We start from the raw sequence: 12,885 nt of genomic DNA, 5'->3' as shown, positions 1-12,885 counted from the left end.
TTGGCGGCCGCGACCTTATACCATCATCATCATCAATATCCCTGCTCAGTTAACGCAGCATATGTGTGTTCCGTTTACGGCGAAGCGTAAAACCATCATATGTACTGGAACCAGTGACACCATCCCTTGTGCTGGAACCAGTGACACCGGCCTTTGTATTGGAACCAGTGTCACCATCCCTTGTACTGGAACCAGTGACACAATCCTTTGTGCTGGAACCAGCCAGGTCGTCATTTGCGGTGGAACCAGATGTGTTTTACTGGTTTCAGCATCTAACTTCCCCAGTAACCAGCCGTTGCGGCTTCCCCTGTAACCAGTCGTTGCGGTTTCCCCGGTAACCAGCCGAAGCATCTCCCTCAGTAACTAGCCGTTGCGGCCTCCCAGTAACCAGCGGGGCTCATGTGGTTACAGCTTCGGCGTGACGTCAGCGCCGCGTCGGCCCGCTGTACCGTAACCAGCCGGGTCGCATCGAGGACTACCTGCCCGGCAGGTCATCGCTGGCGGAACGCGAGGCGAAGCAGGTCAGTTCAGCAGCGCCGGTGCCGACAGTGTGACTTTGGCGCCGGGACGAGCGTCGCTTCCGTTTCCAACCAGCGTTACACGTTTGTTTTGTTGTTTCCATGTTACCACTTCTCAATTTTCCAACACATCATCTAGTTTTTCATTCGTAATGCATCGTTTATCTTTTCAGTGTTGCCATGTTTTTCAGCGATCATTTTTCACTATAAATGCTAGAAAACTGCTTCAGCTACGCTTGCATTGTGACTGCTGGCAGTCTTGCCGCAACGCGTTACGCAGGAATGCCATTATGCGGCAATGCCATTACACAACAATGCCATTACGCAGCAATGTCGTTACGCAGCGGTACCGTTATACAGTCCCTTAATGTTCTGCCACGCCGTTCAACCCCACCAGGTGTCCTCTCTTGCGGCTACAGCCTGAACCGAAATTCCACCAACTACTTTGTGTGATCAAATGACTGATATTGGCCCAACTGTTACGTAGCCATCATTATGGGGTCCATCAGTTAGCTAGCCGTCTACTTCTATCCCACCACTTCTTCCAATACCCGTCTAATGCATGGCTAGAATAGGGAGTCCTTCACATGGCTCATCGCAGCTGGTTGCGTCGGTGCTCAAGTCGGCGGTCACTGGCGCTTTGAAACGTGGAACGTATCTATCCTATATCACTAACATGACATATTTTTGGTTGGGCGGTCAATGGTTTGTGGCCTTCTCCACCACTCAGTGACTTAATTGGAATACACGCTATGTAAGTTAAGTGATATGTGTTTGCATCTTGAGCTGCTCTGTACGATTCCGTTCCAAGTTTTGACATGATTCGGCGCTCTGATTTAGTATATTGTAACGTGATGGCGATGTTGGTTGCTGATCATACACGCAAATAAGACTACAAACTAAACTAAACTGCAAGTCCAAATTCAATAATGCAAAAATCACAGTGGCATTCCAGCTAGTGGCATTTTTTCGTGTAAAGAAAAGCGAATGCGTCTTCGAAGATGCGGTGAGTGCATGCTCACCTGACTTTTAGATTTTTGAACTTCTTATGAAAATCCTGGCATCGCATTCTCCGCGGTTGTGATAGACCACGCCTGTAATTCTACCGAATCGTTGCTGCTCCATTTAGTTCCTTTTTTACCACGCTTCGTTGGTAGTTTTTCTGATCGTCCTAAATGTTGCATGGTTCCCAATCCACCGACTCGATGCTTCCGGAATACATGACACTGTGTGAGAACCACTTTCACCCACGCTTTCGGCGCCGCTGGGCGTTGTTTAAAACGCAATGCGTCTGAGCCTTAACGAACCATAAACCATCCATCCGGGGCTGGGGCCGCTGTCATCAATCATTTTAAGCTGAGTTATACGCCTTTGTGTGCGGTTCGATGTGCTTTGGATTGGGCAGCTATTGATGTTCGCTTAGAGCTATTTATGAAATTGCGTCCTAAAAATCCTGGAATGTTTAGATGGCATATTGCGGCCCATGAATTTCTTATCTAGGCTCAACTTTCATGTGGGCGGAATCACTTCCGTGTAATTCAGCACTTTAGTGTCAGCTGGATGTCAAATGGCGCGGCCATTCGTGTTCCGAACGAGTAATTATGATTTGCCAGTTGGTAACTTCGTCCGTGTTGTACATCAATGCCGTTCTGCTCTGTTGGGGAAAATATACTTAAAGTGTTAAACGCAGGTGAGGCAGGGTTTGATAAGGAATACGTATCTCGGCAACAAAAGGCAGCTAACGCAAACAATGTCAACAGATCTACGCAACTAAAAACGTTGTTGTTCATAAACGGATACCATATTTAAAAGGATCGTCAAGCACGCATGTTCCACAAGTCTAATGGCGCCTTAATAGCGTTGCTGGAAAAAACATACAGCCTTGTATTATCATTGACTTATGTACGCATTATTGTCGACTATATGAGTTGTTTCGACCCATCTCATGCGCATGATTATCGACTAAATACATTATTAACGCTTTCGCACGCATGTATCTATTGCGTATTCCATAAGTGGAAAATCTGGCCAGTCGCTGTCGGACATCGGTGCAGGGATGACCTTGTATCACCTTGGGATGGCGTGGGATGACCAGGGATGACCTGACGATATCCATTACACCACAATGAGCGAGGTGCTTTTGTGATTATCACTTGCGGACATCAATGCCGCAATCCGGTCACAATGCGAATCCCTGGTCACGGTTCGTGGCTTTCTAACTGGTCATCGCCTGCCTCTATTCTATACGCCGCTAGGCCATGTGACTTGCACGTTTTCTGTGAGCGATAATGCACCGATATCATGTGATCGACTTTTCATGGAATAGTTGGCGTGGCCTGTATTTTCAGTCTCTTGTCAGCGATGACTCCAGTTTTAATTTATCGATAAGCCATTGACCAGTAGAATCGTCATCCATAAACCACGCAGCAATGGTGTGGTGTGGTGAGGTGAGGTGAGGTGAGGTGAGGTGAGGTGAGGTGAGGTGAGGTGAGCACATTTGTGTGGGGTCAGCTTTGACATACGGCTTCTCTGATATGACCCGGAAGATCAGTGCTTGCCGAAAAACGCCATCGATGAGTACCCATCCCGTCTGGTTGAGTACTCACCTTGATATGAGCAGGCGAGGACTTCAGCCCCCTCGTGTTCAGGCATGGTGGGAACTCGTGTTCGTGAGCACTGCCTGGAAACATCGAATATTCTCAGTATGTTGAACAATATTTTTCTTCTGTTTCATCTATTTACTTACATGCTTTTCAACATGCTCCAGAAAGAACGCACACAAACACAAGTGCATAGCACATTACAATTGCTGATTTTTTACAAATAACAACCCGAAAAGATTACCACACCGGCTGGCCAAAATTCGACACAAATTCCATCAGCGTCTGCATGGCAGACATCCGAACGCAGTGTTCGAAGCGCGTGCTATCATGTCCGGTGTTGTATATCTCACATGGGTTCGAATCGGGGCCGGAAAGCATGACTTCCGGTCTCTTTACATTCCTGCATTATTTATGCTAAATGCCTGTCGGCACGGGCGTAATCGCGGCCATCGGCCGTTGGATGCCTGTGTGTTAATGGTGTCATGTCGGTTGCGAAAGGTCAAACGCTGCCGCGGTTAGTCCCTGGGAACAGGCTAACGCGACGAGTCCCAGCTGTTCCTGTCACCGCTTTACAGCCTCTGGATGGGGGCAGGGTGTATGACCCGAAATACCCGCGTTGAGCGCTGGGATGGATACGGAGCCCGCGGGACAGCATTGCTGTTGAGCTTGAGAGTGCGTGTACACATTCCCAAGTGCCACGAAGACGTTAAGTCTCAAAGGCACCGGGCATAAATGTGACGGCTATGTCGCACAACCGGAGTTCATCACAGTGAACGACCGGAAGTTTGACGGATCTGTTATGATGCTGTATGTCATACAGCCCTACTGGCCGGTTGTCATGCTGTGCTCCGGCTACACAGCTGCAGTAGATGCCGAGCCTCACCAAAAGCGAGCAAAGTACATCTGTTCGAACTGAACGCGAGTGACCCAGCTCTTCGTTTCAGTTCGTGGATGACATCGTTCGCAGCATGGAATTGGTATGGCATGTGTCACTGTTGTCGGCTTCCGCTTGCTTATATATGTCTTTAATGTGCTTTGTAGTCTGAGTGTCGCTTTAGTCGCAAGCGGGATGCAAAAGGGGTATGACCGTGTCTTTGGACGTGAATCGACGCAATTTACCAGGTATGTGGGTGCGAGAGGACTTCTCGGAACAATCGATGACAGCAGCGCAGCATTACAAACACGACTCCGCGAGCTCGCTGCCCTGATTGGCCCGACTCCGTCAGCGCCCTGTTTTGATTGGCCCGACTCCGTCAGCGCTCTGTTTTGATTGGCCCGACTCCGTCAGCGCTCTGTTTTGATTGGTCCGACTCCGTCAGCGCTCTGTTTTGATTGGCCCGACTCCGTCAGCGCTCTGTTTTGATTGGTCCGACTCCGTTAGCGCTCTGTCCTGATTGGCCCGATTCCGTCAGCGCCCTGTCCTTATCGGCCCGACCCCGTTAGCGCTCTGTCCTGATTGTCCCTGATGACTGCGGGAGTCATGCCTGGTTAGCGAGCGCTCCGCCGCCTGCGCGCCCCTTCCCTCCCTTCCGCGAACTCTCGCGCTGACCTCTGACCCGCAATTCCCCTAAGCCGTTGGGGCCACGGAGGCTGGTATTCGCGGCACGGAGGGTTCTCCCCCGGGACCGGACCAGGGACACGTGTTCACCCTCTGTTCTGCGACGTCGCTGTGGATTAGTGCAGATGGACTCGGTTTGGGGAACTTATAAGCCGGACCGGTCGACCCGCGGTGACAAGGTTGTAGGTTCGACACTTGGAGGCAGTGTTCCACATTTGAAGGTGTTGAGGAATTAAATATGATGGAATTGGCTCACTCGTTACTTTTCTGCCGTCCAAAGGTAATCCCATTTGTTTATATTTTACCATTTTGCGTTTTTTTTTATCCACCTCTCATATGAAGTGAGTTATTTAAAGCATTTGTTTGAAATTTTCACAAACTGTTACCTAAAAAGGCTAAACGTTTGTGTAAACTTTGGCTAATGATTTACATAACCAAATTCAGGTTGAGAAGCCAAGTCAAGTGACCAATAAAAACTCAAACTGGATAAAAATAAACATATGGGCCTTTGCCTTTGGACGGCATCATTGGTGTACAAGTACAAAAGACAGCAAAATTTCACTATTTCATAAACATGCTTCTAAATACGTCATCGTTTGCCTGTTTGATGGAACGTCTGTATGACGTCACAGGGGCTACCTTATTGGCCGTGGGAAATTGCCCCCGTGGTGGATGGGCAAGGTCACTTGTAGTACTTCAACCTCTCGAGAGGTGGTGTGGTAATGGGTGCGGCGTTTCAAAAATCCAAATAAAACGGCGTGCAGGGGTTTTTCCTTTCTCGTGGTATGTTCGCATATTGACCTGTGATTTTATGTGATTTACTTACATTCACATGCTCGGTTATGACGCTGTTATTCACATTCTCGGATATGACGCCTAGTTATTTGATGGCAAGTCTCACGTCCTAAGCAGCCAGTGCCACTGTCCAACTTGCTGCACTATGTGGTACGAAACGTGATCCCTGTTTAAAGCTTGTTCTGGATGCATAACAATGGTTGAGAGCCAATGAAGCCCCTTGATTCCACAAGCAAGGCTCACGTAGCCAGACACAAATAACTTGACGATTATATTTGTCTTGGCCTTAAACGCCGCATGGCCAATGGGGTGGCAGCATTTGAGGGCCTTTTTATGGCGTCATTCATGCCTGGATGACCTGGAAACAGCGCACGGAATATTCTGCACAATTTCGCGGGCAGGTCTTGAGAAGGGCTGGCCTGTGAACTGCACCGAATAATCTTCAAACGACTGTCTCGGTCCCCCTGACCAAACAACGCACCGCAGGCTCATGACAGAGGAGAAGGCGAGGAACGCGCCAGTCTACGCCGCAACGCTCCCACTCACCACGGCGTGTTTTACTGCGCTTATTTGGGGTCCGGACTTCGCATTTGCTGACGACCAGCGGTTGGTGCAAACGGATGGTGCGTCCCGCGTACTCAAGGGACACATCAGGTGGCTGGACTTCAGGCGCGTAACTTAAGCCATCGGAGACAGCTGGGTAGTTCAGCGCTCAGGCTTCGCTTATTGGCTGGGGAAATGTGCGCAGGGTCCATGGTCGTATTTTCTGTTTCTGGTGCACGTGAACGTCATTGCAGCCTAAATTAACGGGTTGATGCACGAATGCGATGCTGCAGGGTGCTAAACCCCCGATAACTGTCCCGCATAATCCCTTTGTTCAGCCAGCGAACAGAGGAAAACAGGAAAGAAGCATAGTCACGCACCCAACGCGCAAACACCAAGTCTGAACATAGTTGCTCGTCAAAACAACCTGTTGAGCCCTCCCGGCTATGGAATCCCTTCTCGAGCCCCTTCTCAAAACGGGTGAGGCTGGACTCTGCATTGGCGAGGGGGAGGGGCTGTCCGTACTCTCCAGACTGGTAAGGCCAGACTTTGAAACTGCACGAATGTGTACTCTGTAAACAGATTGGGTAGTTCAGCGCTCAGGCTTCGCTTATTGGCTGGGGAAATGTGTGCAGGGCCCATGGTCGTATTTTCTGTTTCTCTCGAACCTCATTCCAGGTTCGAGAGTCTGGATTCCCTAAATTTAAGTTCGGACTTCCCAGATCCGAGCGTCGATATTTTCCTTACTCAGACGTCCAACCGGTTACTTCAGAGTCTCGAAATCAACGAATGTAGCCTCTGTAAACAAGATGTTTTGTATATCTACAAACCCGAAAATCTGGATGATCAGAACCCGCGAGTTCTGACTTCCCCGACCGGTCAGTCTGAGCTATCCGCAGACCCAGAGCCCGACCAAGACCCAACCGTAAAGCCGTGGGGCACCACGCCTTTACGGCCGTCCCTGACCGCTGTATGGATCACACGCCCGCCCAGCCAACCCGTCTCCAAGGCGACCCGAACGCACACGCACGGGCGCCGCGACAGCCCGTGACCACGACCCCGAGCTCGGAGTGGGACGGCGGGAGCTCACGTGGCTCCGTTGGGGCACGTGCGGCTCCCGCGGAGCTCTTGGGGACGGAACTGTGCGGGGTGTGAAGTACCGGTGGTGTTGTGAGGCTATGGCGTGTTTGTGTGTTAGTTCATGCCGTGTTCAGCTTTCTCCGATTGGTGGATTGGCTTCGATTGGGTTGGATTAGATTGGCTTCGTTGGAGCGGTGAAACCGCATGAGTGAGCACTGTGTTGAATGCTGAGTGATAAATGCAACGCATTATAAACACAACACATTATTAACGCCCACACAAATGCGGCACATTCTAAAAAGCCCTGCTGTCACCGAGCCAATAACACAAGGCGTTCAGCGGATGGGAGCATACGGGAGCATCCCGAAGAACTGACAGCGAACCGCTGAATGCTGGCTTAAGCTGGGGCTCCTGCTTTGCACTCATGCTTGGATCTTCCTGGAGATAAGCATCAGGTTTCATCCAATACACCGTTTTGGGGTTGGGTGTGCTGGTGATTTTGAACCCAAACTGGTGGCAGGAGTACTAATTATGAGGCGAGGGCTAACAAGACCCTCTCGCAGGCATTCAGAGCTCTTATCGTGCACGCTATCACGCCACGTCCGGACGGGTTGAGCCTCCTCTCACCGAGTCGCATTCGTCGGCTGCTCTTTGAATCACCTGCCGGGGCTATCATCCGTTGCACGCTGCTCGCACCCGCGCCACCCGTGAGCAGGCGGGAGGGGGAAGGGGGCGGGGGGGGGGGGGGCTGTGTGTGTTTGTGCCATCTGTCAGCGGGACCAGCCATGATCTGGGCCACAACGCAGTCGTGCAACGTCCTCCGTTGCTCGGCGACTCCCGGAGCTGGTTGGAGACGATTTGTGCAGATTCAAACGTGGCATCACGTGCAACCAGCCACTCGCCCCATTTGCGAGCAGTCGCCTCTGTGGACGGTGGAATCGTCCGACTCCGCCCCGGTGCTGCACGCTAAATTGGGGCACTGAAACGAACAGAGTCGACCGGGCGGTGCCGCAATAACAGCGAGACGGCGCGTTCGCACGCTGTTGACGCTGCTCACGCGAGCTTGTTTTCCGGGCTTTTCGCCGGACGCTTTGTTTTGTTGGGAGCTGAAAGTGCTTGGACGGAGTTCAGCGATAACTGAGATGTGATGGTCAGTTTTCATAGTGGTCCCAGTTATGGTTGGTTTGGCTTTTAATTGCAGCGAAACCACTCGGTCTGTAGAAGTGTTTTGAAGTCAATTAATGGTTCTGCCTTTATCTGTCATTGGAGAGGTCCTTAGTTATCCGGGCTTGATTGAAGTTTGAAAGCTAACATGGAAATCATTGACTGGGTGTGAGAGCATTTTTAATTTGGCCAGGTATAGTTACGCTCAACTGGATGACCAACTTTAGCACCAAAAGTTTGCCTCCCGCTCAGTCTCCCACGTGACGTCACCAGATCAGAAAGGCGTTGAAAAGCTTATCAGTTGAGGCTGGTGTATCGATCGCTGGGATATTTCGCTCGATTATCAAAGCTTTAAAAGCATGCATGGTCTTGGACTGTACATGATTGTTCTGAATCATGTTCAAAATAGTAGTGCAATCTGTCATACTGGTTTGTTTGTTACACGTCTTAAGTCTCGATTTGGTTTTCATACTCAGTAAATTGTAAATCTATCGCATATTCCTTGATATCTATTGCATGGTTTGCCACATGGATTCGTATGAAAAATGTCCGTGTGATTTAATTTGATAATGCAATGGATGTGCATTTGCTCAATGCTCGCCGTGATATGGGTGTAAGCGGTGTGATCCAATGGATCACTCACGCTCTGCTAGAGAGCGCATAAGGCGCTTACGGTTCGACCACAATGATGTACGGAGGCCCGTAATTTAAAGCTCATCCATCACCGGGGAATGACATAACCAATGGCTACCATCTCCATGTCGTTAGCGGGGTGTTGGGTGACTGAACTCCCCTTAAATTTAATTAAATGGAATGCCGTTGCCCCCAAAATGACGATAATAATATTCACACAAATTTCTTTTAAATATAGTATACAAGACGACAAATGCCCCAATAGGCTGTCACCGAGGTGGCCGCTCAGCTGAGGCTGGACGACGCTGGAGCCGGGAGTGTGGAACGAAGCGCGTTCATCGCGCTCGCACGCGGCGCCTGCACCGATGGCTCGGGTGCGATGGACGCCACGGGCGCGCCGGTTTTACAGAGACGTGGTGCGGTTGTGATTGCGAACGTAAACGCCTGGGATAAGCAGTCATTGTCAGCAGTCCAGATTATCGCACGGCCGAACCGAATTTGGCGCGGGACGTGGGGAAACGGCACGATGCATGTGATTACCCACGCGGAATTGCATCTCATTGACCGGTGCCAATCAAAAGCGCCCGGGGCGACCCACCGCGTGATTCCCTTCCGAATGCATGACACATGCATTTACAGCCGCGGAATCACGGCACTTACGGCGCGATGGTGCGCCGCATTTGTCTTTTTGGGCGTGGGCTTCAGCGTCGCGCCACGCGCAGTGTTTACCGCGCGCGCTGACCCGTTTCCGCGGGCGGCCGGCGCGCCAAAACGCCGCGCGCGCCCCACTCGCGCCACCGATTTGGCGCGAGGCTCCGCGTGATCACCGTGATCGCGGTCGTCGGCGGGATGCAATCCCGTGCGCTGATGACGGTGATCGCGCTGTGTCGTGACGCGTGGCGGCCGTCCGCCGGGCCGAGTCGGCGATCTCGTGCCGGACGCCGCGCCGCTCGCCGCCAAAGTGGCGCGATTGCGGCCGGCGTGGCGCGGGCGGACGGCTCGCGTGTCGCGCGGCGGCCTCGGGCGCTTCCTCTGTGGGTGGGGCGTCACTGAGGGCGCGCCTGCCGCGCGGCTGATGGCGCTGTCACCCGCGCGCGCCGACAAAGGGGAGCTCCGGCCATGTGCGTGTGGATGTCCTGCCGTGTGTGAGCGATCGTCCGGTGGTGTCCGCCGCGATTGTCCAGTGGTGTCCGCTGTGATTGTCCGGTGGTGTCCGCTGTGATTGTCCGGTGGTGTCCGCCGTGATTGTGCGGTGGTGTCCGCCGTGATTGTCCGGTGGTGTCCGCTGTGATTGTCCGGTAGTATCCGCCGTGATTGTGCGGTGGTGTCCGCCGTGATTGTCCCGTGGTGTCCGCTGTGATTGTTCGGTACGTGTGGACGGGGCACGATGCGCGTGGCGCAAACCGACCGCTTGTTCGGCATCCTCAGGAGGCGGGGATGGCAGTGGATATCGGCTGAAATTGAAAACTGGCGGAGCGGTGTTTTGATGTGCAGTGCGTTTGGCATTTTAGTGCCGATCAATGGCTCAATGTTCGGTGCGTTGGGCTTTTAATACCAACGTGTTTTGACATCCGGTGCGTTTGACTTTTGGCAACCAGCTTTTGGCAACCACTTTAGGTCTGACGTCTTTGCAACTGCGGGGCTCATATTCCATTTCAAGCAGTGATGTTTTGTGAGCTGAGTGTGCGGTTGGTTTGGCGCCATATCTGCTCAAAGCTACGTCACTCTCTGAGTGTCTCTCTGCACTGAACAGTGCTGGGAAGGCGAAAAGACTCAGGAGAAGCCCGACCGGAAAACCCAACCGCCGGCAGCGGACGCACGTGAGCTGGGCTGTCACGCTCGTGACGGGGTTTTGTGTCCACCGCCGCGCAGGGAACTCCGTGTGTGTCGCGTCCCAGACAGTGTCGTCGTGAGCAAACTGCCCGCTTTGTCTGTGACCCGCCGTGTCGTTTTTCCCTGTGATGTCATCTTTCCTGGGCTGGTCCTTTCAGCACCGCTTGAGGTTTGTCTTGGGTTAATAAGCGAATTTAAGATGGCTGATAACCATGTTATGTAATAGAGTCGATAGTTTATACCCAAATGTGGGCCGACTCTCAGTCAAAGACGTGCAATCCGGGCATCAGTGATTTTATTTGTGAGACTGAGCTCGTGATTGGGCCTACCACAAAGTACTGTTGCATTGTCCTATTGTTGTATTGTCCTAGTATTGTTTTTCAAGAACGAGCTGAAAATCCTAACTCCACAAAGAAAACGATCTAACAATAGCTAATCATTTGCAGATGAAATGTTGCACTGTTTGCGGTTTCGGTCCAGTGGAAACGCCGCAGCGCGCAAGCACACTACTATGCGCACGGTCATATTTGAAAGCACTACACACACTCTCATAGTTAAAAGTACTGCACACACGGTCATATTTGAAAGTACCACACACACTGTCACATTGGAAAGTACTACACACACTGTCACATTTGAAAGTACTATACACATTGTCATATTTGAAAGTACCACACACACTGTCATATTTGAAAATCCTACACACACTGTCATATTGGGAAGTATTACACACACTGCCATATTGAAAAGCACTACACACACTCTCATAGTTAAAAGTACTACACACGCTGTCATATTGGAAAGTATTTTACACACTGTCATATTTGAAAGCGCTATACACACTGTCGTATTTGAAAACACTATACACACTGTCATATTGGAAAATGCTATATGCACTGTCATATTTGAAAGTACTATGTACACTGTCATATTTGAAAGTAGCGTTGATGCGCAACTCACCTCGAAGTCCGAAATTTTGGAGAATTTTTCAAGGTAAAGAGCGAACCTCTACTGAAAGGAGCGATGCCAAGTGAAAACCTTGAAGGACTGTAACCTTTTACGCATAACCTGAAAAGACACTTTCCGTACGGCCTGTCCCTTTAACCCTCACCCTGCACTCATGTCGCTTGAGCCGTTAGCCGATACGCAGATAAACTGGTAAGTTTAGAATGAAGCAGGACAGCAAGATGGCGTGTGGGCCATCCGGTCCAGCAGTCGCTGCTCCTGATCTGATCTCAGTGATCGTCACGCTTGGACGGGCCATGACGTCACGCTTGGACGAACCATGACGTCACGCGCGCTATGCTCGTTAGCGTAACGTTCCATGCCGTGCCACGCATCTGTCCATGTTTGCGCGTAGCTCGCCGGACGAAGCGCGATAAAGGCAGCTTCCTTGTGACTTGTGTTACTTTTGTGATCCAATACTTTCCATGTGATGGAGGCCATTCCGCCTTAGCGGCTTTCTCATAGAGTTTCAACGCTACACTGATACACGTGGATAGCAGTGTTTTTCCTTTTGTATGGTGAGATGAGTAGTTTTGATATACATGTGCAAATATCTTACGTATATATATATATATATATATATATATATATATATGTATATATATATATACATAAGTTCTGTTGTGGGAAAACGCTCGCTTTGCTTGGTTAACACCTGGTGATATCCTGATCCGGAGAAGGCTTACTGAGCGCGCAGAAACATACTCGGTCTATCTCCTTGTTTTCCTTGATTATTCCATTTCTATACCAAAAGGAGCAACATGCAAATCTGTTCTTTGTTGCAAGAAGCTATCATATAAATGACATGAATGTAGTAGACGATGGACTAAGAATGCAGAAATTATGACAGGGCATCTCCAAGTGTTCCTTTAACGGGACGGAGGCAATGTTACGTTTTGCTGCCGCCTTGTCTGCTCAAGGGTGTTACAAAAACGCTGGCGTGTTTACCCGCGCATTGCTTCTGCCGCGCTGTGTCGTTCGGCTTCGCGTTGTCGCCGGAGGCACCTCACCGTCGGCATTTGTAGGTCGCTGCAGCTAATTTCCCACGAGAGTACAAGGCCATCGCGACATACGCGTGTTTGCCACTTTGCTTGGAACCGGAGACGTGGAAAACACGTGGCGAGGCGGCGGCCTCCTTCATAATTCAGTTTAC

The sequence above is a fragment of the Pollicipes pollicipes genome, unplaced genomic scaffold, assembly GCF_011947565.3.
Source record: "Pollicipes pollicipes isolate AB1234 unplaced genomic scaffold, Ppol_2.1 Scaffold_1600;HRSCAF=1878_pilon_pilon_pilon, whole genome shotgun sequence".
Lineage (NCBI taxonomy): Eukaryota > Metazoa > Arthropoda > Thecostraca > Pollicipedomorpha > Pollicipedidae > Pollicipes > Pollicipes pollicipes.
The sequence above is the reverse complement of the archived record's forward strand: the minus strand, read 5'-3'. Positions refer to the sequence as shown.